This window comes from Prosopis cineraria, unplaced genomic scaffold (assembly GCF_029017545.1).
Source record: "Prosopis cineraria cultivar Desert tree isolate PC_DT_omini unplaced genomic scaffold, ASM2901754v1 PC3, whole genome shotgun sequence".
In the NCBI taxonomy this organism is placed as follows: Eukaryota; Viridiplantae; Streptophyta; class Magnoliopsida; order Fabales; family Fabaceae; genus Prosopis; species Prosopis cineraria.
In genome coordinates, this window is record NW_026555334.1 from 20,913,757 (window position 1) to 20,940,380 (window position 26,624).

The 26,624-nt window shown below is 33.6% G+C and overlaps 1 non-coding gene and 1 pseudogene across 1 annotated transcript; both read right to left on the minus strand.

The window, feature by feature from the left end:
- Positions 1-2,898: 2,898 nt before the first annotated feature.
- LOC129305441 (probable NAD(P)H dehydrogenase (quinone) FQR1-like 1) lies at positions 2,899-26,624 on the minus strand (annotated as a pseudogene).
- Positions 11,392-11,498, minus strand: LOC129307568 (small nucleolar RNA R71). The gene has a single exon (XR_008592456.1). It is a non-coding gene; the product is annotated as a small nucleolar RNA R71 (small nucleolar RNA).

Here is a 26,624-nt window from a genome sequence, read left to right on the forward strand (position 1 = left end):
ACCTAGGCTACTCGCGATGTCAATGAATAACATAAGGTTTTGCATTACTCCACTTAAGGTGAATCTCCCACCCTCACACAAACATGATCATGCAAGCATATATCACAATTTCACATGATTTTTAAAAACGAGATTGGTCATTGAACTAAAGAAGGTAGTAGTTTAAGGGTTAATGGTCAAACTGGGGTTGAACCATGATTGAGCCGATCATGACTAATTTAATATTTTTAAAATAACATACATAGAAAAATAATAAAATATTTTTATTCGTAAAATAATATTTAAATAAAATTTATTTATCTAAAATAGTTTTGTGACTAAAAAACACATTTATGGTGGTGTTTTCTTGCAAAATGTCTTACTTTCTTAATTACTTTTCATAAATATTCTTTATTCTCTTCATCTTCATTCTGTCTCTAGCCTCTGCCATGTACTTTTCATTTTTTCCAAATCCCATCTACTGAATCAACTAAATCAATCAACCAACCAGGTTTTTAGTTTTCTTAGTTTGTTGACTAGTTTACTATTTTTGACCGGTTCAATTACTTCTTGATTTTCTAGCCTCAATTGAACTAAACCAATGACCAATTCCTAGTCCAACCGATTGAACCAGCCAACCCATTTTGTAACATCCCTTTCTTAATCCAAGAACTAATTGCTAATTAGTGGTAAATTAGTAAATTAGTGGATCAATTGAATAATCAAGATTTTCGATAGTGAATTGATGTTTTTGACATATTAGGATGTTGAATGATTAGGATTGAGTGGAAGAATGATGAATCAACACAAAGAATGTGAGCAACAATGAGATTCTCTTCACTACAAGCCACTAAAAATTGAACCGATCATTAAACCAGCTAAGATACTATGTTAAGGGTTAAGGGTTCAACTGGGGTTGAACTGAAGATCAAATTAGTCATAATAAAATAATATAATTAATAATAAATAATAATGATAAGTTATTGAACTAAACTAGTAGGCTATTTCATAGAACTAAACTAAATGTGTGGTCCCCAAGCTCCCCATCCATAGTAGGACTACCTGGCTAAGGTGTCTTAAACCACTTCTGGACTATTGTTTCCCCCTATTACAAGTAATTAGGGTGTCCTTACTCCAACACCGCATCCTACGGATGCTAAGGAGCATAGTCTCCAACTCCACACCCTTTTAGGTACTAAGAAGAGTAAGTCTCTAACATCACACCCATTTTCAGGCACTAAGGAGAGTAAATGTTATACTTGGCATCCTAAGGTGCCAGCAATGTTATATGGACTTAATCTTCACTATCTCCACTAGGGTGACCTCCCACCCTCTAATATGCCACATTTCACTACATATCTCCACTTAACCATGTATAAACAACTTTCTAAAAAAATATAACAAATCTTACCATTTACTTTAAAAATATAGAATTTCACAAACTAATGCTCTACTCATTTTCTAAAATAGTTAACCTTTAAAGAATTTATACATATATACTCAACAAATCATAGAAAAACAACTTGAGAATAACTTGTACAAGGTAATAAATAATGCAAATTATCTAGTTATCTCAACCCTTTTGTTACTAAAAGAGTTACCCGTGGTACTAAATTTCTTCTTGTGTCAAGGTAAGTCTTTTCATACCACATCTACATCAACAAGTACTACATTTTAATTTTCAATTAACACAAGCACCATTAGCTAATAATAACCTCCCAATTCTCCCATTTCTCACTTATATTCTTAACAAAGAGACTTGTTAAGATTAAAATTTGTTCACACCATCCCTTCAAGTCTCCTTCTAACTCTATCACAACATAAAACTCAATATCTCAACTTATCACACTTCAAAACTCCATGATCAAGTTAAGGCTTGATCCAACTTTCACTAAACAACAAAGTAGGTTCATATTACCACATATCCAAGACCAATAAACCTAAATTAAATTTTTAAAGTCAATAGAAACCTTCAAACCATTGACTCATGACTTAATCTAATCAGACCAAATTCTCTCTCTTCCAAATCCCATGGAAAATAAGATGAAAAGGTAAAGGAGAAGGGTAGAAAAATTACTCAAGAGTTTTAAGGCTCAATTTGTCTTCAAAATGCTCCCAAATTGATGCCCTAGCAGTGCCCAAGGTTGCCCCTTTCGTGTTCTAGGGTGTCCACCTTAAAATTTGTCAATTTTTGATGATTTTTGAACTTTTAAGTTGTCTGCTATTCTGTGCGCCGCAACGCATACCACACAAGCCATGGTTTATGACACAGCAAGCAATAAGTTGATTTTGCTCCCCCCGATGCCTCCTGACTTGATTCGAATTTCATCCTAACTCAATTTAGAGCCAAATGTGACCCAAAAATCCAATTAACAATCCAAAAACATAATTAAATAAATTAATCATATTTTTAACTCATTTATCCCTTAATTAATTAATTTTTCTAGATTTGAAGTTTTCAAATGTTACACCTTGCATCCATAAATCAATGAAGCAAAAATCAATGGCATGAAACATTTTTCTTAAATTTTAGATTGAGTTATAAATGCCATGTTGGATAGCTTTCAACTAAATCTAAGGCAACCAAAATAAGTAACATAGTGAGGTAAATTGATTTTGATAGCCATTAAGCAACTTATGATCTTAAAGATGCCCATGATGAAGCACTTTGATTAGAAATTCTAGTATAATGCAAAATAAAAAAGCCCATTAAGCCACTCAAACTATAGAGCAAGCAAATTCTTGTTATTAGTAGTAAAGTACTGTATTATAAATTACACTGTGACAACAATTGCTTTCAACAAAAACATCATCTTTGTGTTCTCACTCTTGTTTTTTTAATCCTAGATAGCATCTTATTCTATTTCACTATAAGTAATTGAAACATAAGGTAGAGTATGTAAATAAGAACTAAAAAAGTCATTCGGATGAAAAAGATCCCTTGAGCCTCTTAGTAATGCTAGCAAAGTACTTGCCCTGATGGAAAGCTTGAGCCAATTCCAATTTAGAAGGCTATCTTAAGCCATCCCTAGTAAATGGTCCTGTGCCATATGGAGATCCACCTTTCACCTCCTCTATCTCAAACATGCCAGCATCGAATGTTTACCCAATCGACACAAAAATCATCCTATAATGAACAAGTTGAGTAATGGATGTCAATCTAAAGAAATTTAGAACTACTAGATTAGTGATCAAGTGTTCCCAGGCTTTCATTAGTTTTGAGTAATACATGTTTTATATTGTTATAATTCGCTTTAACTAGCTATGTTTTGTTGATCTTATCTTATTTGCAAGTAAGAGATCACATAACTCACGGGGTAGTTTCTTGTCCACCACCTTAAGATCCTATGTTGTAGCAAATTCCAATAGGTTTTCTAGCAAGAGCCTCTATATGTCATAAGCCTCCAGTTGCATCTAAGAAGCCTTTGAATTGAGCAACCATCAATCTAAATCTTGCGAGAAAACTAAGCAACAACCCATTTGCCTCAGCTGGCTGATTAGGGGTAATAACTAGCACGTCACTCTTTGGAGGTGCTCCTATCTTCCCAAGTACCTCTTTAGGCAGTATTTCAGGCACCTGTTAAGTTCTGTAAGGAAGGTCTCTCAAGAGATTCTAATAGATTATGATACTTGGTTGAATAATTAACTGTTGGAAATTGTGCCTTAGGGCCAATCATTGTACTATGCACATTATTATTTAATGAATTTTTCTTTTGTTATCATAACAATTACATGTTTAATATGATAACTGTATCCCTGGACAAACTATAGTGATTGTTCTAAATATCCCTGGTTGGTTATCTTTGAAGGATCATAGATGAAACAAGACTGGTATGACTTTGATTAATTATAGAGATACAAATTAAAGTCATAGGCACTTGAAAGAGTACAAGGTAATAGACCGACCCATTATGAGAAAGCTGCATGGTACAAGTCATAAGCTTATCTTATATGTAACTAGATCACTAAGCCCTTTGACCTGAGATCATCATGGATTCCTACATGATGACCACTGAACTTTGACCGAGTGATCATAAAAGCAATGATTGAGTTTAGTGATATTCATGTAAAGGAATATGAGTTATCAAGATGGAATTTGACCCTCACATGAAGTGAGAGATATTACTGGGCCTCTCGATGAGTAAGACTAAGAAAATATATAGCTATACAATAATGGAAAGGGTTTTTCCATTGCTACTATCAGTCTACTCAGAGATCGAGAAAGCAATAGTCAAGTAAAGGAGAATGACAATTTCATATCTCATACTTGACTGAAATAACACGTAACAAAAAGGATGTGATATAGTTGTATAATAGGTTATATTGGATCATTGATCCTCATGTGAATTGGGTAGTTTCAATGTCTTGCTAGAGGCCACTTGTAACTTATGAGTTAATAGCATAATTAGCCCACTACCAATTTCATATGTGCCTACAGGGTCGCACACAAGAACAGCCCAACTCAAGCTATATTGTCCAAGTTCGTTGAATCTGAAATATGTCTAAATTCAATGAATGTAATATAGGGTGAATGAATTTTATATATATATATAGATATATTTTGAAATATATATATATATATTCATATATGTGTATATATATATCAAATATATATATATGATATATGTATATGATATATAAAATTAAATATAGATAATATAATATAATATATATATATTCTCGAAATATATATGTATATATAAATGTATACGTGATATATATTATATTATATTATCTTATATTAGTTTTAAATTTAATTTTATATGATAAATTAAATTTAATAACTAACATGATAAGTGAGAATATCATGTCATTTTTATAATTTGAATTTATACGATAAATTTGAATTAGATATGATATTATGAATTAAATTTATGAGATAAATTTAATTAAATTTTCGTGAGCTTTTAAGTGGAAGACAAAAACCCTTATCTATATACTATATATAGATAGGGACGTCCTTATGAAAAGAGAGAGAGTTAGAAAAGTTTTGACAGCAAAAACACTCTAACAGCCACGAAACACCTTATAGAAAGGAAAATTAATGTTCAAGGAAGAACAGACGCTGAGAGCTGTAGTACATTGTTCGAGTTAGAGAGCTGTTCATGTGGATATTGGTAGAGGGAGCAGATCTATGTTGTCAGCTCCTAAGATCCAAATGTGCGCCAACCTCAAAGAATTAAAAAAGGTAACTCTTCTATCCACCTTGACTTAAATGAGTTCATTCAGTCCATATTAGGACAGGGAGTTTAAAATTTTAACCTTTCACTATGCCTCCCTATCCAACATTAACGTCAATCATTTGACTACTTTGGTGACTAAAAGATAATAAATAGAGAATTAAGAAACTCAACAAATTCCTCTGCACACACATACTTCTCATGATAGTATATTTAGAAGTTGTGTTCTCAATAAGTACTTTTCTTTTCTCTCCCCTCCTACACCAGCCTAGCAAAAAAAGGAAAATAAAATGAAGAAACCATATGAAGCAGTGAGTACATTGATATGCTTTTAAACTAAAATTTTAGTCTGAAAAAATATGCTACAATTTCGAGACTTGTTCTGTATCAATAGATAGCCCTATCGGATCCAAACAGCATAGAAAAAGATGACAAGGAACAATAGGACATCATAATTGACTTTTTGATAGGTCTAGTTGTTCAACCCTCAAAATTAACTAAAGCTAACCTAAATATAGTACTTAGGTCAACCCTACGTCTTCTCTCAATAAGGAGGTTCTAACTCTAACTCAAGTAAACTAGTTGAATAGATTAACCATTGATTGAGATTTGTTAACTAATTACCTAAGGAAATTAAGTGAAAACTAAACCTAAGAATGTGGGGGTTGGCTTTCCTATTAAGGTAGGAACCCTAGGATATTGTTAATAGAAAAATCTTAGTCTCTAATTGATTATGGCAACTCACTCAACCTTTCTTCCTTGGTTGAAAAAAGTATTTACTTAAGATAACTATCTCAAGCAACTTAGATTCACTAATTCAATTTTCTAAGTGCTTATAACAAGCCCTTAAGTTGTCTCATTAGCTTAGCTTTAAAATTAACCAAGTGTCTACTTAAATTTCATTTCCCAATAGCCATGGTTCATAGGTAACTCAAGCACAAAATTATGCAACTCAATCATTTAATTAAACATTTACCAAACATAACAAATGCAAGGTTAATGCAAGACTAAGAATCACTTGAAAAATCACATTGTCATGAAATTCATACAAGTGGCTGAACTTTCAGAATGCTAAGGGAATGAAAATTAAATCAAGAATCATGTTCTAATGCAACTAATTATCACAAACTATGAAACTAAAGTCAAATTAAACTACAAGCAACCTTATACATAGTATTCAAAAGAAATTGAAACAAGATGAAGAAATAATTGAGCTTAGCCAAGTGAAGACTTCAAAGTCCTCTTCCATCAATTCTACCCTTAGATTTCATGAAGAATCTAGCTAGAAAACATCAAGAACTTCTTGCTTTCTCTAAAACACATGATGGCCATGGCACCTTGCTCTATGAACTTGATGATTTGAGCTTCAATTCTTCTTCTAGATGGTAGAGATATGGTCAGCCATGCTAGGGGAAGAGAATGGTGGAAGATTTAAGTGAATTTGATGATAAAAATTGAGAGATATGGGTGCTCAACGTGATTTTGGTGTAGAGAAAAGGAAGAGAAAATGAAGAACAAGATAAACAAGATAGAGAAAATGTAAGAGATGAATGAGATGATGAATGAATTTGAAATTGAAGGTAAATGGCATGCAAAACTTGTTTCCCCTTAGCTGAAGCTTAATTAAAAATAGGAAAAGAAAATAAAAAGGAAATGGGAGCCTTGTCACACTTGTAGGTGGAACCTTCCTATTGGTTTGTAGATTATTCTAATGTGTGCCTAATTTTCCATGTGTCATCCACATTTCAAGCTAATTTAATCCCCTAAAAATGGCAAAAATCACTTCCCAAACATCATCCATTGACCTTAAAGAGTGTTGACTTCACTTGCCCAATTGATGCTCAAGTCACATGCCATCTATATCATATAAATCACATAATTCAATTAAATAACATGTGACATAATAAAATCTAATTAATGTCCACAATTAAATTCATAATTTAGAATATAGAATTTATTAAATTAACCAAGCTCTAGACTACACAAAATTATATAAAAATTTTCACACAAAGGCAAATCAAAAACTAGGTCAAACTATGACATTTAAGAAAGTGTTGACTTTTTATTTAATCACTTCCAAACTAAAATGAATTTCACCACTAATGAAATAGACATAAAATGTACTTTTTAAATTTTTCTTGTACATTTTTTCAAAAGTTCATTTTTTAGATCAAAATACCCTTAGTGCACTAAACCTAAAAACTTAGGTAATTTTCCAAATCTAATACAATAAGTACACTTTGAGGTGATAAAAAATTAATAAAAGGTTCTAATTGGCATAGATAAGTTGTAACAAATGTGTTTTATCACTTTCTTCTAGAAAAATCCTTCAATTTGAAGAAATGCAGTGCAGAAAAAGCTTACTACAAGAAAAACCTATATCCTAATTCATATACTTGGAATTGTGCTATCCAAGAAAATCTACGTTCAATTCTCAACACATCATCATTGATATCTAGAATGAAAACATAGTACTAAAGCAAGAAGGGACAGTTACTCCACAACTAGTTAATAAGAGTGATCCTCTAATCAATCATTTTGCTAATGAAATTGATGGAGAAACTAGAAAACCCTAGAATCCATAAGAAAATCTATGAACTGTATGGAAATGCAGCCAAAAAAATTGGGAAAACAAGAAAATGAAATGAAATTTTGGTGCCCTTCTAATCAGTTGATGGCACTCAATTAGAATGAATACACAAAAAAGAAAGAAATAGAAAAGAGGAAGAATCACTCTGATAGAACACATTTGTTACCCACTTTTATTTGTCAATTAGGACCATTTTATTAATGAGTTATCACATTCAAGTGCACACATTGCATTAGATTTGGAACTTTGTCTAAGTTTCTAGGTTCAGTACACTAGGGGCATTTTGGTCTAAAAAATGAACTTTTGAGAAAATGTACAAGAAAAATTAAAAAAGTGCATTTTATGTCCAGTTGATGAATGGTGAAATTATATTTTTAAAATTCATTTTAGTTTGGGAGTAATTAAATAAAAAAATCAACACTTTCTTAAGTGTCTTAGTTTGTCCTAGTTTTCGGTTTGTCTTTGTGTGAAAATTTTTATATAATTTTGTGCAGCCTAAAACTTGGTTAATTTAATAAATTCTCCCTTCTAATTATGAATTTAATTCTGGACATGAATTAGATTTTATTATATCATATGCTATTTAATTGAATTATGTGATTTATGTGACATAGGTGGCATGTGACTTGTGCATCAATTAGGCAATTGAGGTTAGCACTCCTTGAGGTCAATGGCTGATGGTTTGCACGTGAATTATGATTATTTTGAGGGGTTAAATCAGCTAAAATGATGTGGATGACACATGAAAAATTAGGCACACATTGGAATCATCTACAAATCAATAGGAAGTTGCCACCTTGCAAGTGTGACAAGGCTCCCATTTACATTTTAATTTCTTTTTCCTTATTTTAATTAAGCTTCAGCTGATGGGAGACACCAAGGAGCACGCCATTTTAAGCCCCAAATGGGATCCAACATATATCTCATTCATCTTCCACACTCTCTCTCTCTTGTTCATAGTGTTCTTCATTTTCTCTCTTTTGTTCTTCATTTTCCAGCACCCTAACCTCCATTTTCAGCCACCAAACCTCCACAAAACTCATACCATTCTTCTCCTCTCTTCATTTTTGTTCCATCCCTTCCATTTTCACAAGGATTGAAGCTCATTTCCATCATTCAAGAGCTATGGAGTTTGGCCTTCACAAGCAATCACTAGGGTTCTTGAAGATGAAGATTGGCTAAGTTTCTTTGTGAAATCCTAGAGAGATGAAGATGGAGGATGAGTCTTGAGCTTCAAATTGGCTAAGTTATTTTGTTTCCTATCCTCTTCTCTTTTTACTAGATCGTTAGATTCCTTAATCTAGGGTTTAATCATCTTAGCTTATAAATTCTAATTTGAATTTGATGTTGATGTAAAGAGAGAGGATTGTTTCATTTAATTTCTTCCTTGGACAGCCATGACTGAATTTTGCCACTCTTTGTTTGGCACATAATCTTGTGTTTTTCAATTAGTGAATTTCTTGTGTTAATATTGCATAATCTTGTGGTGTTAATGCTTGTGTTGTTGAGTAGCTTGACATAATCTTGTGGTTGCTCAATTTATGTGTTTGACCATGGCTGTTGAGAGAGGATTTTGAGTGAATCACTTGGCTAATGTCTTCACCAATTGGTTAATTGAACTAGGGACTTTAATCTAAGACCTAGGGAGGTTAGCTAATTAGGTTAATTGGCTTAGGATAATTTTCTTAAGTCATGACAGCTTTAGTCAAGAGGAAAGGGAAGCTAAACTTAGCCTCATCATGAGAAGATAATGAGTCCAAAATCAACTAATCTCTAGGGTTCCATTATTGTAAAAAGGGAAGTTCATTTTACTCACTTTCACTAGCATTTTAATTACTTGCACATTAGGTAATTAGTTTAGATAATTAACTAGGTAACTAAATTCCTACAAACTTTGGTTGATTTATTTCACTAGATAACTTTCAATTAGACTTAAAACCATTCCTTGGGAGATGACCTAGGGTTGGCCCTATATTGCATTAGGGTTAGCTTTAGTGTAATTTTGAGGATAAGCGACTAATTTCCTATCAAAATTTTGGCGCCATTGCCAGGGAATGGTTTAAGTTTAATTCTAAGGTTGTTTAGTACTTAATTTACATTTTTAGTGTTCCTGGAAAATTTTTTGAAAAATTATAAAAATTTGTGTTTTGTGTTTTGTTTAGTGTTTTTTGTGTGTTTTGAGTGTTTTTATTCTGTTTTGAAAAAAAAAATTTAGTGCAATTTTCGTTGGTTTGGTGTAGAGCTGAAAATACTCTGTTTCTAGTGTCTCTGTCTGAAATTAAAAATTAACTGGGAATGAGTCTGAGGGAATTTGAACTTGTGGAATTTATTTCATTGAAAGCTATATATCTTAGCTTCACTTTAAAATTGGTTTGGTTAATTTTGGACGTAGGAAGTGTCCTGTGGGAATTTTACAAACTAACAAGGTCCAGGGAGTCATTACAGAGGATTCCCAAAACCCTGTTTCAATTTTGAGTTAGCATATCTACCTCTTTGTGTATTCAAATTGATTTATTCCGGTTTCATTTTTATTATCACTATCTTATATTTGTTTCTTGTGTTTAGGATTTTCTTCAATTTTTCCATTTTCCTATTTGAAAGTTTGTTAGAAGCTTTGAAGGTCTTCTGGACGAAATCCTATTTCTCCAGACCTGAGGACCAACTTGTGAAAAATTCTGGGAACGATTGGGAAGGATTTTTAATCTGAAAGTTTTTTATAATTTTCCTGTATATCTCTTGTGTTTCTCATAAAATTTTCAGGGGAATTTATCATGTGGATTTGCTGCTAGAAAATTCACAAGTTCACTGTCTCCAGAGAGCCTACTGTGCGAATTCCAGAATTGCCAAAGCTTCTTGATTGAGCATTTCTAACTCTCTTTCTACTTGTTTGGTGTTATTTTTTTTTCATTTTGTTGCTATTGAGTATATTAAAAAAAAGAAAAAAAATATTTCTCTTGCTTTTGTGTGTTTTGAATTGTTTCGTGTTGATTTGCATTTTAGTTTAGCTTGTTCTTTGTTCTTAATTTTCTTGAGCTTGATTAGTGCATGACCCGAAGAAAACATACCTCTTTTGTTGAATTAGATCCAGAAATTGAAAGGACTATTTCTAGATTGAGAAGATCACAACCTATTCTTGATTCTTGTTTGGTTTGTAATTCAACAATGGAAGGTATCTTAGGACATGAGCATGTGCATAATGAGGGCCATGGGAATGGGAATGAGAATTTGCATGATGATGGCCATGTTAATAATGAATTTGAAGGCTTGCATAACCCTAGAGAGGAGAGGAGCATTAGGCAATTAACTCAACCTAATTAGCATGATAATCCTTATAGCTTATATGTTCCTCCTACTAATGTTCAATTTGAAATTAAATCCTCTTTGATTAATGTATTGCCTAAATTTTATGGGTTACCAGGAGAGGATTGCCATAGGTTTTTGCATACTCTCCTATTGGTTTGTGATACTATGAAGCCTTTGCATGTAAATGTTGATGATGTTCAAGCTAAGGCTTTTGTATTTTCTCCTGAAGGTTTAGCAAAGGAGTGGTATTTCAACTACCCTTCTTATGTGAAAGTAAGCATATGGACCGAGCTAAGAAGACTCTTCTTAGATAAATTCTTTCCAAATTCCAAGGTCACCAATTTGAGGAAGCAAATCTATGGGGTCCAACAAGGAGAGGATGAGAGTCTCTATGAGTATTGGACTAGATTCCAAGGCCTTTTGGCTAAATGCCCACACCATCAAATTTCTAGTGAGAATTTAGTCCAATATTTCTATGAGGGCTTGATTCCAAGAGACAAAGTTAACATTGATGCCGCTAGTGGGGGATGCTTAATTGACCTCACTTCCTTAAAGGCTTGGGAACTAATTGACAAGATGGCTTCAAGTGGTGCTCAATACTCTACAAGGGAAAAGAGAAATGTGAATATGGTAGGTTCTTCAATTCTTAATGATTCATATGTGGACTTGCTAGCTGCCAAGATTGGGAGAATGTTGGCTCCACAAATATCTCAAGTGAGCAATGTAAGTACTTCTCAAGCACTTGTCCCTTATTCTTGTACTTTTTGTGACTCACCTATGCATGTAGAAAGCAGTTGTCCTATTAAGTTTGAACAAGTAAATGCTATCTACAATGGAAAATAATCTTATGGTGGGAGGCAAGGGCAAGGAGCTTATTCTAATACTTACAACCCTTCATGGAGAGACCATCCTAATTTCTCCTATTCAAATCCAAATGTGGCTTTACAAGACAATCAACAAAGAGGATCCTATCAAAACACCTTTGGCCGTGACCCTCTACCTCATTTGTCTCAAGGTAGCTCTTCTCAAAGCTACAATCCAAGTGGTAATTCTCTTGCACCTTCATCTAATTCTTATAGTGATAGGAGACTTGTTCCAATTGAGAGTTCTTCTAATTCAAACTCTTTTAATGATGTGAATGTGTTACGTAAGCAGTTGATTGAAATGAACTCTTTGTATAAAAACATGTATGATGGCTTAGGGAACAAGGTAGAGAGTATGGGTAACAAGTATGAGAACATGAACTCTAAAATTGATACCCTTACTTCTCAAATGAATATACTTGCTAACCAATTAAGTGCAGCCAATGCTCAAGCCTCTATATTACCATCCAACACCATTACTAATCCTAAAGCTAATCTTAATGCTATCACATTAAGGAGTGGCAAGGAGTTGGGAGAAAGAGTGCAAGAAAACAAAAGACAAGGGAAGGCCGAGAAGCCCTATTTAAATTCTTCAATTGATGTTAATGTTTCTAGTTCTTCTTTTGCTCCTAATGATGCATCTTTTTGTAGAGATGATGAGGATGAAAGCATTGAGGAGATCATATATGAGCAACCACCATCTAAGGTGGAAAAGGGGACTATGGCCGAGTTGTTTAGTAAGGAAAAAAGGGAGAGGCCGAGCAAAGTGAAACAAGAAAGGAGAGTTGAAGAAAGGAAGAAGGAAGGCAAAGTCAAGAGATTATAAAGGAGCTTCCTTTTCCATAAGCACAAGTGGTCCCTAAGCAAGTGAAGGGATAATTTGATCAAGAGGTATATGATTTCTTCCATAAGATTCATGTTAATATACCCTTGATGGATGTAGTTAAGAACTTTCCTAAGTATGCTAAATTTTTGAAAGATTGTTGTACAAATAAAAGAAAATTTAGGCCTAATGCAAGGGTACAATTACCCTCATCTGTGAGTGCTATCATGAAGCCTCATCTCCCTATAAAATGTGAGGACCCCGGTTGCTTCACAATTCCATGCAAGATTGGCAACACACATTTTTCTCATGCATTGATAGACTTAGGTGCAGCCATTAATGTTATGCCTCTTTCAATTTATCATGCCTTGAGTCTTGATTGCATGCATAAGACACCTATGATATGCCAATTAGCGGATAGAAGTGTTAGAAGACCACATGGAGTAGTAGAAGACTTATTGGTTTGTGTTAAAGGTCTATTATTTCCTGTGGATTTCTATGTGCTTGATATGTCAAAAGAAGGGAGTGGGGATGATATTTTGATTTTAGGAAGGCCATTTATGAGGACTGCCCGTACATTGATTGACATGGAAAAAGGTAGTTTGATTTTGAAATGTGGAGAGGATCATGTTATTTTTAATATATATGAAGCAATGAAACATCCTTTTGAGGATTATTCTTTGTTAGGTGTAAGTTCCATTGAGTTATTGCTTCATGATGCTTGTGAGTCTCACATGCTTGATTCTTTCTCACATGTTGATGATGATTTGTCTCTTGTTACTACTACATGTATTGATGGATGTAGTTGTCCTATTTGTTTAGAGATTGATGCATGCTTGAATGATGCAACTACTTCTTCTCATGATTTGTTTAAAATATCTCCTATGCTTGATCTTGAAATGCTTGAGAAGGGTATATCTTCTTGTGTTGTAGGTACTAAAGCCATTAAGGCCGAATCTATGAGTTTTTCTCCACTCGAGCTTGATGTTCTTAGGATTCCCAAGCTATTGGAGGAAAATTCTACACTTTCACATGTCGAGGCCGTGGCTCAAGTCCAAGCACTTGAGGACAAGTTGCAAGAAAAGGGGGAGGCTGTAAAGAAAGAAGAGGAGAAATCAAAAACAAGTGAGAAGCCTAAAAGACAAGATAGTACCATGGAATATTCCACCAAATTAGACTTGAAGAAGCTCATTCCCTCTTGTGTAGAGCCACCTACCTTGGAGTTGAAGCCTTTACCATCCAATCTCAAGTATGCATATCTCATTGAGAATGAGAAGCTTCCGGTAATAATTTCTAACTCTTTATCTCTTGAGGAAGAAAATGCATTACTTGATGTGTTGAGAAAGAACATACATGCTATTGGTTGGACTTTGGCTGACATTCCTGGTATTGACCCTATTGTGTGCACACATAAAATTTTTCTTGAGGACAATGCTAAGCCCATTAGGCAACCACAAAGGAGACTTAACCCATTGATTTTAGATGTGGTAAAGAAAGAGGTTGTTAAGCTACTTAGTGCTGGGATCATCTATCCTATAGCTGACAGTGAGTGGGTGTCTCCAACCCAAGTTGTACCTAAGAAAGGGGGGATTACTGTGGTAAAAAATGAGAAAGGAGAGCTTGTTCCAACTAGAGTTCAAAATGCTTGGAGAGTGTGCATAGACTATAGGAAGCTCAATAATGTGACTAGGAAGGACCATTTCCTTTGCCTTTTATTGATCAAATGCTTGAGAGATTGGCTTCCAAGTCCCATTATTGCTTCCTAGATGGGTTTAGTGGGTATTTTCAGATTCCTATAGCTCCTAGTGACCAAGATAAGACTACCTTTACATGCCCCTTTGGTACATTTGCCTATAGGAGGATGCCTTTTGGTCTTTGCAATGCACCTGGTACTTTTCAAAGATGCATGATGTCCATATTTTGTGATTTTATTGAACATTGCATGGAAGTCTTTATGGATGATTTTACTGTGTATGGTGAGTCCTTTGATTCATGCTTGCATTCTTTAGATAAAGTGCTTGGTAGGTGCATTGAAAAGAAGCTTGTGCTTAACTTTGAAAAATGCCATTTCATGGTAGATAAAGGAATTGTTTTAGGCCATTTGATTTCTTCCAATGGCATAGAGGTGGATAAGGCCAAAGTAGATGTGATTGCTTCTTTGCCATATCCTGTTTGTTTGAAAGATTTGAGATCATTTTTGGGACATGCAGGCTTTTATAGGAGATTTATAAAGGGGTTTAGTGAAATTGCTTTGCCTATGTCTAAACTCTTACAAAAAGATGTTGATTTTGTTTTTGATGATGCTTGCAAAAGGAGTTTTGACACTTTGAAAAGTATGCTCATTTCCCCTCCCATTCTTAAAGCCCCAAATTGGTCTTTGCCTTTTGAGTTGTCATGTGATGCTTCTAATTTTGCTGTGGGAGCTATGCTTGGTCAAAGAGAGGGCAAGTTATCATATGTGATTGCTTATGCATCTAGGACCCTAGATTCAGCTCAGGTTAATTACACCACAACTGAGAAAGAGTTGTTTGCTATTGTTTTTGCACTTGATAAATTTAGATCATATCTTCTTAACTCTAAAGTTGTTGTGTACACTGACCATGCTGCTGTGAGGTACTTGTTTAAGAAGATAGATTCTAAGCCTCGCTTGATTCGATGGGTGATCTTGATGCAAGAATTTGATGTGGAGATAAGGGATAGGAGTGGTTCTACCAATCAAGTAGCGGATCATTTGTCTAGACTACCTCATTTAAAAGCTACTATGGTAAACTCTAACCCTACTATTCCTTGTGATTCATTTCCTGATGAGGCATTGTGTGCCATTTCATCTAAGCCTCCATGGTATGCCTCTTTTGCTAACTATATTGAGTGTGGAGTCTTGCCTCCTTGTGCTTCACGTTTTGCCATTGAAAAATTGAAAAGAGAGTCTAGATTTTACATTTGGGAACCACCTTTGATGTGGAAGATTTGTAGTGATAAAGTGATTAGGAGGTGTGTTGATGATGTTGATGTGCCTTCTGTTCTTGAATTTTGTCACTCTCATGCATGTGGTGGTCATTTTAGCTCAAATAAGACAGCTAGGAAGGTTTTAGATTGTGGATTGTATTGGCCTAGCTTGTTTAAAGACTCTTATGAATTTTGTAAAGCATGCTTGAAATGTCAAAAGGTTAGTAGTTGGGGTAAGAGACATGAAATGCCTCAACAACCCATTTTATTTTGTGAGATTTTTGATGTTTGGGGCATTGACTTCATGGGTCCCTTAGAGAATTGGTCTTTACACTTAGAAGATGCTTTGTGGGCTTATCGGACCGCTTATAAGACTCCCATTGGCATGTCTCCTTTTTGATTGGTATATGAAAAGGCTTGTCACCTCCCTATGGAGATAGAGCATAAGGCCTATTGGGCCATCAAGAAACTCAACTTGGATTTCCATCTTTCGGCTAAGGAGAGATTTCTTCAAATGCAAGAACTTAAGGAGCTTAGGTTGGATGCTTATGAGTCTTCTAGGATCTATAAGGAGAAAACAAGGATCCTTCATGACAAGCTAATCTTGAGGAAAAAGTTTCAAGAAGGAGATCAAGTCCTCTTATTCCAAACAAGGTTTATTCATAAGCATGCCAAGTTGAAGTCTAAGTGGGAGGGACCATATCTAGTGACCAAGGTGTTTCCCTATGGGGTTTTGCAACTCTTGAATAAAGCCACGGGTTCCACTATGCAAATCAATGGTCACCTATGCAAGTCTACAAAGATGCCAAATCACTTTAAAAGGAGGAGGACTTCTCTCAACATATTTTTGAACCACCATGATAAGGTTGTATCTCTCCAACCTTGAGCTTTTACTTTTCTTTAATTGATATATTTAATGATAGGTATAGTTCAAGTGTGGGGGAGATGAACCTAGTAGGAAAATTAGAGTTTATTTGCTTTATTTAACTTCTTTGTTTTGTGTTTTAGTTTGAAAAAAAAAGAGAATATCTGCACCACACTTTTGTTATGCATTCATTATTGATCTCACCTTATTTTATCACTAGTCTATACATACATTGAGGACAATGCATGATTTAAGTATGGGGGAGAGAAATAAACATTTTGTTTTGTTTGTTTGGTTTTGCAAAAAAAAAATTAAAAAAAAAAAAAAATTACTTTGTTTTGTTTTGTTTGAGGTTACTTAATTACCTAGCTCTTAAATGGATATTTTGATTCTTGAGATGTGGTAATTTTTAGGATTGAATAGGTGTGAAGTGAATATTCTTTTACCTTGAATTAATAGATTAGAGTGGCATATTACCCTTTCATGGAAGAGGCTAAACACTCATGTGTGATTAATTTCCTAGTGATGTTACCCTCTAGAATTTGTTTCACTTCTTAATTAAGACCACATATCTCGTACTTGTTTGATAGGAGATGAGAGATGGCATTCATAAAAAATAGCCAAAAGCCAAATAGCCAACCTATTATCATTTATTATCCTTTGTTAGCTATTTTGAGCCTTTGGTTTGATTCTTAAAATATATATATATATTTATTTATTCACCCTATTTTTTCCCAAGGAATGCATGTTATACTTTTATATGTCTTTTTAATATTCATTACATGTCCTAGATCAAATGAGTGGATGCCTATTATTATTTTTCTATCCATTACTCTTTATCCTTTATTGCTACACCATTACATCCATTACTTCCATTGTTTTCAAAGCGTTAGGGGCAACCAAAAAAAAAAAAAGATAGATTTGAAAAAAAAAATATAGTAAAAAAAAAAAGAAATAAAGTTGCTAGAAAAGAAACAAAAAGAAGAAGAGATAAAAAAAAAGTTACCTAACTCATCCATTCCATTTGTTTTATTATTTCTTATCATTTCTTTCCATCCTCATTGTGTTAAGGTGTTCACTCAATTGAGTTAGGTTATGCTTTGCATATTAAGGGGATATATCTTGATTTAGCATTATTTTGATGCTAACCCTATTTTTTTATATACATGCATTTCTTAGACATCCTTTCATTACCTATATCACAACCTAATAAAGTCCACTTGATTCTTGATTGCAAGTGCTATTTAGTGATGGAGATGTAGAAGGGTTACAAATTTATAGTAGGGTTTATCCTAAGAAATTTTGAGTGAAATTTAATACCTTATGAGTGATGAGAGCAAATACTTAACCTAGAGAGGCTTACTCTTTGACATTGATTCTTGGTAAGGGTTTGTTTGTGATGTGCATAATTCTTTCCTAATTATTGCCACATTGATTGATAATTTGTAGAAGTTCATGAGCTAGTATTTTAGTGACTTGAAACAATGTTTTTCTCTTATTTCTTTGTCTTATAGTTTCTTTTGGGACCTTTTTCACTTGATTTTGCCCGGAGTGCAAAAGCTAAGTGTGGGGGAATTGATAGAACACATTTGTTACCCACTTTTATTTGTCAATTAGGACCATTTTATTAATGAGTTATCACCTTCAAGTGCACACATTGCATTAGATTTGGAACTTTGCCTAAGTTTCTAGGTTCAGTGCACTAGGGGCATTTTGGTCCAAAAAATGAACTTTTGAGAAAATGTACAAGAAAAATTGACAAAGTGCATTTTATGTCCAGTTGATGAATGGTGAAATTATATTTTTAAAATTTATTTTAGTTTGGGAGTAATTAAATAAAAAAGTCAACACTTTCTTAAGTGTCTTAGTTTGTCCTAGTTTTCGGTTTGCCTTTGTGTGGAAATTTTTATATAATTTTGTGCAGCCTGAAACTTGGTTAATTTAATAAATTCTCCCTTATAATTATGAATTTAATTCTGGACATGAATTAGATTTTATTATATCATATGCTATTTAATTGAATTATGTGATTTATGTGACATAGGTGGCATGTGACTTGTGCATCAATTGGGCAATTGAGGTCAACACTCCTTGAGGTCAATGGCTGATGGTTTGCACGTGAATTATGATTATTTTGAGGGGTTAAATCAGCTAAAATGATGTGGATGACACATGGGAAATTAGGCACACATTGGAATCATCTACAAACCAATAGGAAGTTGCCACCTTGCAAGTGTGACAAGGCTCCCATTTACATTTTAATTTCTTTTTTCTTATTTTAATTAAGCTTCAGCTGATGGGAGACACCAAGGAGCACGCCATTTTAAGCCCCAAATGGGATCCAACACATATCTCATTCATCTTCCACATTCTCTTTCTCTTGTTCATAGTGTTCTTCATTTTCTCTCTTTTGTTCTTCATTTTCCAGTACCCTAACCTCCATTTTCAGCCACCAAACCTCCACAAAACTCATACCATTCTTCTCCTCTCTTCATTTTCGTTCCATCCCTTCCATTTTCACAAGGATTGAAGCTCATTTCTATCATTAAAGAGCTATGGAGTTTGGCCTTCACAAGCAATCACTAGGGTTCTTGAAGATGAAGATTGGCTAAGTTTCTTTATGGAATCCTAGAGAGATGAAGATGGAGGATGAGTTTTGAGCTTCAAATTGGCTAAGTTCTTTTGTTTCCTATCCTCTTCTCTTTTTACTAGATGGTTAGATTCCTTAATCTAGGGTTTAATCATCTTAGCTTATAAATTCTAATTTGAATTTGATGTTAATGTAAAGAGAGAGGATTGTTTCATTTAATTTCTTCCTTGGACAGCCATGACTGAATTTTGCCACTCTTTGTTTGGCACATAATCTTGTGTTTTTCAATTAGTGAATTTCTTGTGGTAATATTACATAATCTTGTGGTGTTAATGCTTGTGTTGTTGAGTAGCTTGACATAATCTTGTGGTTGCTCAATTTATGTGTTTGACTATGGCTGTTAAGAGAGGATTTTGAGTGAATCACTTGGCTAATGTCTTCACCAATTGGTTAATTGAACTAGGGACTTTAATCTAAGACCTAGGAAGGTTAGCTAATTAGGTTAATTGGCTTAGGATAATTTTCTTAAGTTATGACAGCTTTAGTCAAGAGGAAAGGGAAGCTAAACTTAGCCTAATCATGAGAAGATAATGAGTCCAAAATCAACTAATCTCTAGGGTTCTGTTATTGTAAAAAGGGAAGTTCATTTCACTCACTTTCACTAGCATTTTAATTACTTGCACATTAGGTAATTAGTTTAGATAATTAGATAGGTAACTAAATTCCTACAAACTTTGGTTGATTTATTTCACTAGATAACTTTTAATTAGACTTAAAACCATTCCTTGGGAGATGACTTAGGGTTGGCCCTATATTGCATTAGGGTTAGCTTTAGTGTAATTTTGAGGATAAACGACTAATTTCCTATCACACTCACACAATGTAAACTTTAGTGACCATCTTATTCTATAAGTTGCTCGAACCAAAAGCTTGTATTGGTAAATCAAACTTTGATGACGATACTCATTGAGACATCTTTAAGTAATTACTTAGCCAGTTAAAACTATTAGTCACCTAAATCGAGTGGGGAAGGAGAGAGAAAAGATGCAGTGAATCATTTGTGATAGACTTACAGAGGTGAACTAGAGTCAATGTTGAACGTCGAATGTTGAGGGCAAAGAGAAAGACGTAAGAAATGAGAACGCTAACAGCGAGAGTTGATAAATCAAAGAGAAAGACAAGAAATGAGAAGTAGTGTGCCAAAAATCATCTCCAATCTGTTTCTTTTCTCCTAGGGCATTTTAGTCAATTCCCTTTATCCTTTTTTGAATAAAATAATTAGTTTAGTCCTTGAAAAATATTTGGTCCCTAGGATTAATTTGCTTTCTAACTTAGTCCTTTTTACTAACTTTTCTAAAATTATATAACTTTTACACTTTTCTTTTTATCTGTTTGTTGGCTCTTTTTTAATTTAATGGTTGTAATTTTTTCAAAACTCTCTACCTACTCTTCTAATCATTGGATCATTTTTTTCTTAACCCTCTTTCTCTCTCTCTCTCTCTCACTACCACCATCTCAAAAAAAATTTGACAACTCACTCTACTATAGCTCCCATATCTAGCTTCTTCATCACTTTTCCCCAATCATCCATTGATTATTCTCCATTTTATTCTAAAGACCTACACTTCTTTGAATCACTATCACATGTTCTCCTTTTCTTCATCAATAATCACATTAATGCACATCATCATCTCTAAATCACCGTGCCACTTTGAACCTCATCATCTTCCATCGTAATCCATGCTATGTCACTATCACATGTTCATTGCATCACCTTTCTTCACATGGCCTAACTCATTTTGAGTTTGGAGGAAGTGCGTCATCCGTGGGAGTTTGAGTTAGCTTGAGAGGCATACTTGGGAAGAGTATAGATTAAGGAAGCTAGATCCTAAAATTTGTACTTGAAAATCATTGAGATATAATTTTTCATTTATCTTTTTAATTTAAGAGTTTAGAATTATTTAATTTTAAATGATTTTAAGTTGTAATACTTAAGTACAATCTAGTTTTAGGTTGCAAATATTTTGAATCTTGCATTGAATTGATTTTTGGACTAAATTTGTATTGAATGAATTTTTAGAATTTATGTTTATATACCCTTGCTTTGCAATTAAATTAATTATTGAATTCTCATTGTTGATTTAATTGTCATTATAGTGTTTGTTGCAAATATAGGCTGTTTTTTTTGACCTTTTGATTGTTCAATTGAGGTGGTAATTTATCTAATTGTTTGATTAGATAATTTAAATTTATTTTCTAGATTTATTTTTTTGAAGTAATTGTCATTGGTTTTAATGGATTAAATTTGCTTATTCATAGTTATAGATTTGGTTCACTTAAGTTCTCTAGTAGATTAAGTGTTAGACTTTGTATTTATGAGTTTTCTTTACTTTAATTAGGTAATCGAATTTATTAATTTTACTTTCTATCATTTTTCTTTGGTCTAACTAATTAAATTGAGCTAGGAAAGTTAATTCTATGTGAAGTCCTGAGTTATCCCCTTTACCTGAATTGAATTAAAATTTTCTTAATTTTTTTATTAATTAATCCATTTTGTTAGTTAATTAATTTCTTTAGTTTATATTTCATTTTTCTTGACACAAAACTCTCCCAATCATAATTTAAGACTTATGCATTGTATAATAAAATTTAGGTGATGGACATAAGCATTAGCATGCATCTAAGTAGTTTTAGTTGCATTAATTGCATTTTCTCATTTGCATTTAAGAGTAAAAATCTTACATTTAATTTTAGATCTTTTTAGCATTAGTAATTAAATACCTATAACCAACTTAAGATAACCCCTAAATTGTTCCTTAGAAAGAATGACCTAAGGTTAGCCTACACTATATTAAGTCAAACTTAATTTAATTAAGTGCCGACATGACTAAGGCATCATCACCTTCTCTATTCGGTTAATCATCTAGTCATAAAGACTTGGCTCAATTCTTTTAATGGCCTATGGATTTAGTTGCCAATGTTGAGGAGGTTCGAATGGAACTATAGATCATGCATGTTGTGACCTGTGTTATATGTTGTGTTATGTGCCATGATCTTGATATACTTTGTATTTCTACTTTACATACTCATTTATGTTTTAACTTCCTAGTAGGTAATGCAGTTTATTTAGTTATTAGGACTCTTCGTCACCTCATAGTTATAATTTTACAAGTGATGCATTAGTAGGAGTAAGGGGAAATGCAGTTAGGGGAAAGAGTAGAATAGAGCTTTGCTTCTTTGTAATTGCCCTTTGACTTTTAGTTAATTATGTGTAATTGAGTATATATATATATATATATGTATACATTACCAACTAGGATCACATAATTGTTTTAGCTGTACTTGCATGATTTAGTGGACTAATATGATTGTAATTTGTCATGGGCTATATATATTAGGATGAGATTGTGTTGTGTGGCCAAATCACTCATGCAAGTACATGATAAGAGACATTAAACAAGTTATTTTGATATTTGAATGTTTTGGGTAGATAAGTGCCAATGTTGGTAAAATTGCCCCTATTAATGACTTATAATGGGGTTATATGACCAATTTGTGCTTGGATTGTGTTGTTATGTGTATGATTTCTCTATTAGCTACTTTTCCATCCATTAGACTTGATTCAAGCCTTAATGAAGACTAAGGGCATTTGGCTTTAGTTTGGAAACCTTAGATGTCGAAAATTTTATAAATGTGACCATTATACATCCGAGCATCTAACTTTCAAACAAGCTTGTGATTTTATTGTGAAACTAATGCCATTAACTAGATAACTAAGTAACTATCACGTGTGTATTTGAATTACTCCAATTGAATGTTAGACAGACAAATAGTATAAGCCAAAAGTTAGTTCGATATACTGCACGCCATGATAGCAATGACAACATATTGCATCGTGACGCATGGTGCTCACATACACAATGTATGGCATAGTGTGAGCCTTGGCTCCCTGTGTCATCGACCATGGTGGATGATACTTTACGTAACATTCTAAGTCTTTAATTTAGGAATTTTAAGTTTTTATAAAGGTATAATCATAATTTTGAGTATATTTTTGATTAATGATGTTTATAGGAGACTAATATAGTTTTAGGATCATTGGATAAACTTAAAAGAGGGCTTTGTTGGATTTTGAGCAGGCCATGGGACAGAAGGAGGTTTCAATCATGAAGGTAGCATTTTATGCCATGTGCCATGGCACACGTGCAAAATCAACCTTTACCAGACATGCTAGAATGTGTGAAAATTAGATATGGGAGAAGAGGAAATGCAAGAAAGCGATGAGAAGCAACCTGAGGCTTCCAGGGCTTGACCTTGGGATTGATTTAAAAGTATTTGGGAGCTTGTTTATGGTTGGGAAAGTTTTCCCTTCCATATCTAAAATTTTTAAATTTTGGGGCAATGGGAGCTATGATTTTAGTTTCTTCTAGTGTAAACCAAACCCATTAACTTATTTAAGGTCTTGAAAAGTTAAATCAAGTTTCTAACCCTATGTTTATGGGTTTTATGGTGATTTAAAATTTTTGACTAGGGTTTAAATGAACCCTATTTGAGGTTTTGGGATAATGTGGATAATGGTTGATGATTTTGGTATATTTAGATGTTAAATAGAATTTTTAGAGTATTTTGGAAGGGTTAATGTCATTTAGTAAGAAATTTGAGAGTTTTAGATACTTGAAACCTAGTGAATTTGAGGTTTATTTGGGGTAATAATTGATAATTATTGCTAAATTGTGTAGATTAAGTGTGCTTGAGCCTTATAGTACATAGAGAATGTGTGGAGCTAACGTTGAACCACGATAACCCTTTTGTGACAAAGGGTGGAGATAACAGAATAATTTACACTATTTGATTATATTGCTTAATTGTTTGTAAGTAGACATGTACACTTTTTACTTATGATTTGAAAGCATTGCATATTGCGAACTATGATTTTGTGCATGTGAAACAATTTTCAAATGATAATGATTGTGAAAGTCTTATGTGAATTTAATAAGAATTGGATATGAATGTGTTATACATGATGCGTGAGCATGATCATGATGGGGGTAGGAGTTCACCATATGAAGGAGTAAAAGTCCATATGACATGTATCTCCTTAGTACCTAGAGTGGCACGATGTTGGAGATTTTTTCCTTTGTATCCAAGTGGGATATGGCGTTGGAGATTGATGCTCATTAACATCAGTTATGCAGTCTTAGAGTAACGACACCCCGATGAGTTTGCGATAGGGGGAGACCATAATCTAAAAGTAAAATAGGACGCCTTTGGCCGAGTGAACCTACCATTATAGGTAAGCTCAGGACATTATGAATGTGCACTTGATCCAATAGTCTATGGTTTCATTCGAAATGATATGGAGGCTCGAATGGTAGAATGATCATGCTAGTGGTAAATAACTTGTGTTCACAAAAATGATATGTTTGAATATGCTAAAAGAGTATTTTTGAAGTATATAAGCTTTACTCACTTTTTGTTATACATATTAATTAATAGTAGTGAATTATTTTGTTACTGAGATGTTTATCTCACTTTGTGATTATATTTTACATGTGAAGGCTCTGGTAGGGGCAAGGGGAAGGAAGGGATGCTCGAAGAGTAAAAAGAATCATTGTATAGCTTTTCTCTTTCCTCTTTTTGGGTTTTGTAATGAATATGTTATGATGTTATGCCAACTAGGGATTATTACAATGTTTTGCTATCACTTGTATCAAACTTTGTGAAATATGTGTGTTTCTCGACCTAAAATTATGATGCTTATGATTAAGTGTGTATGAATGACCAAGATACTAGTACAAGTGATTTATTGTGTTAACTATATGTTGGAATGACCAAAATGATATTTATGTTGAATTTCATCCACCCCTTTGTATTGTTAAGAATTGGGGGTTTGGTGGTTATTTTGAGTAGAATGGTTATTTGTGTAATATGATTGGCCATGTATGTTATGTGTGATTTCGGAGCTAATGGCATTTGGTGGTCTAAATTGGACACCTTTGAATGTGTTTTAAGGTGAAAACAGACCATTTTGAATTTAGGTGTTCATCTTTCTAATGCATAAGTATTTGAGTGTGAGGCTAATGCCATTAGCTAGAAGGGTTGAAGAGCTTCACGTGGACACTTGAATCGCTCAAATTGGACGTCAAATGGCGAAACGACGTGCTTCAAAATTTTAAAGTGCTATTCTAACAGCAATATAGTAGGTTTACACAATTGCATAAGGGGCTCCTCCTTTCGTGCCATCCACAGCGACAGGTGTGGCCTGTCCTGCGGCAAATGAGCCAATTTCTAGAGAAATTGTAGTTTTCTTCCACTTATTTTTAGGTGCTATTTGCTTCCCATGCTTCCATTATCTTATTTGATTTATTTTAAATCATAGTTTGAGCTCAAACAACTTTTGAAAAAGGAGTTTTCTTAGGATCCCAACGTTTTAAAGTAATTACTTTTAAACTCTTGGGTTGTGATAACTTTTATTTAGAATTTAAATTAATCCTGCTTATCACAACAATGTGTTAGTGTATTGTTTTGGTAACATCAAGGCGAGCATTACACTTTAGTCATAACACATGGCCCCTTTTTTGAATAAATTACTATTGTGCCCCATTTCTTTGTAATACGTTATTTTTTTAGTCTTTATGCCTATCCTAAAAGTGTTAAACTCTGATTTTAAAAGCACATTGAATTTAACCAATGTTTTAAAAAAGGGCTTTTAATGGGATCTTGACTTTCAATAATTTTAAATTATTTTATTCAACCCTTTTTCTATTGTGATAAGTCATTGGGATTAATTAAATCCTTGATAATGATGGTGTGATATGTATGATATGTTTTGATAATGTTAAGATAGACATCATAGAGAACATGCATAGATCTGATTCAAAAGAGGAAGAATGGAAATCGTAATCATAATTATGCCATGTTGATGCTTGATATTTGATTTTTCTTCTTCTTCCTTTTTATTTTGTCAGCATTTTTTAAGGTGCGAGGAAACAAATATCAGCTCTCTCAACTCACCTAACCCTTGGGGCTGAGTGAGTTGATTCAAGTTTTTCTCGGGTCACTTGAGTCAACTTGAGTTGATTGTTGTAATGTCCACCTTGACATTACCAAAATTCACCACACAATCACAACAACCAATCATAATTAAGAGCAAGGATTTGCTCCTAATCTCACATTATATATAAAAGGGTTAAAACTAATAATCTTTTAAAAATAATTGAGGAATATTTGGGATCCCATAAAAACCCTTTAAATTGATAGTTTGAGCTCAAACTTAATGATTTATATAGGCATTGGAGGCATGGAAAAGTTTTGGAAAGTAAACCACTTCAAAACAAGGCCCAAAATGTCATTTTTGAGTATTTTGGTCCGTGTGCCGCGGCTCGTGGTCCGTGCACTGCAGCTTGTGGCACAGAATGCCATTTTTTTTCTTGCTATACTGTGCATCACAACTTGCGCAAAATGCGCTGTGTCGCACTTGTCCAT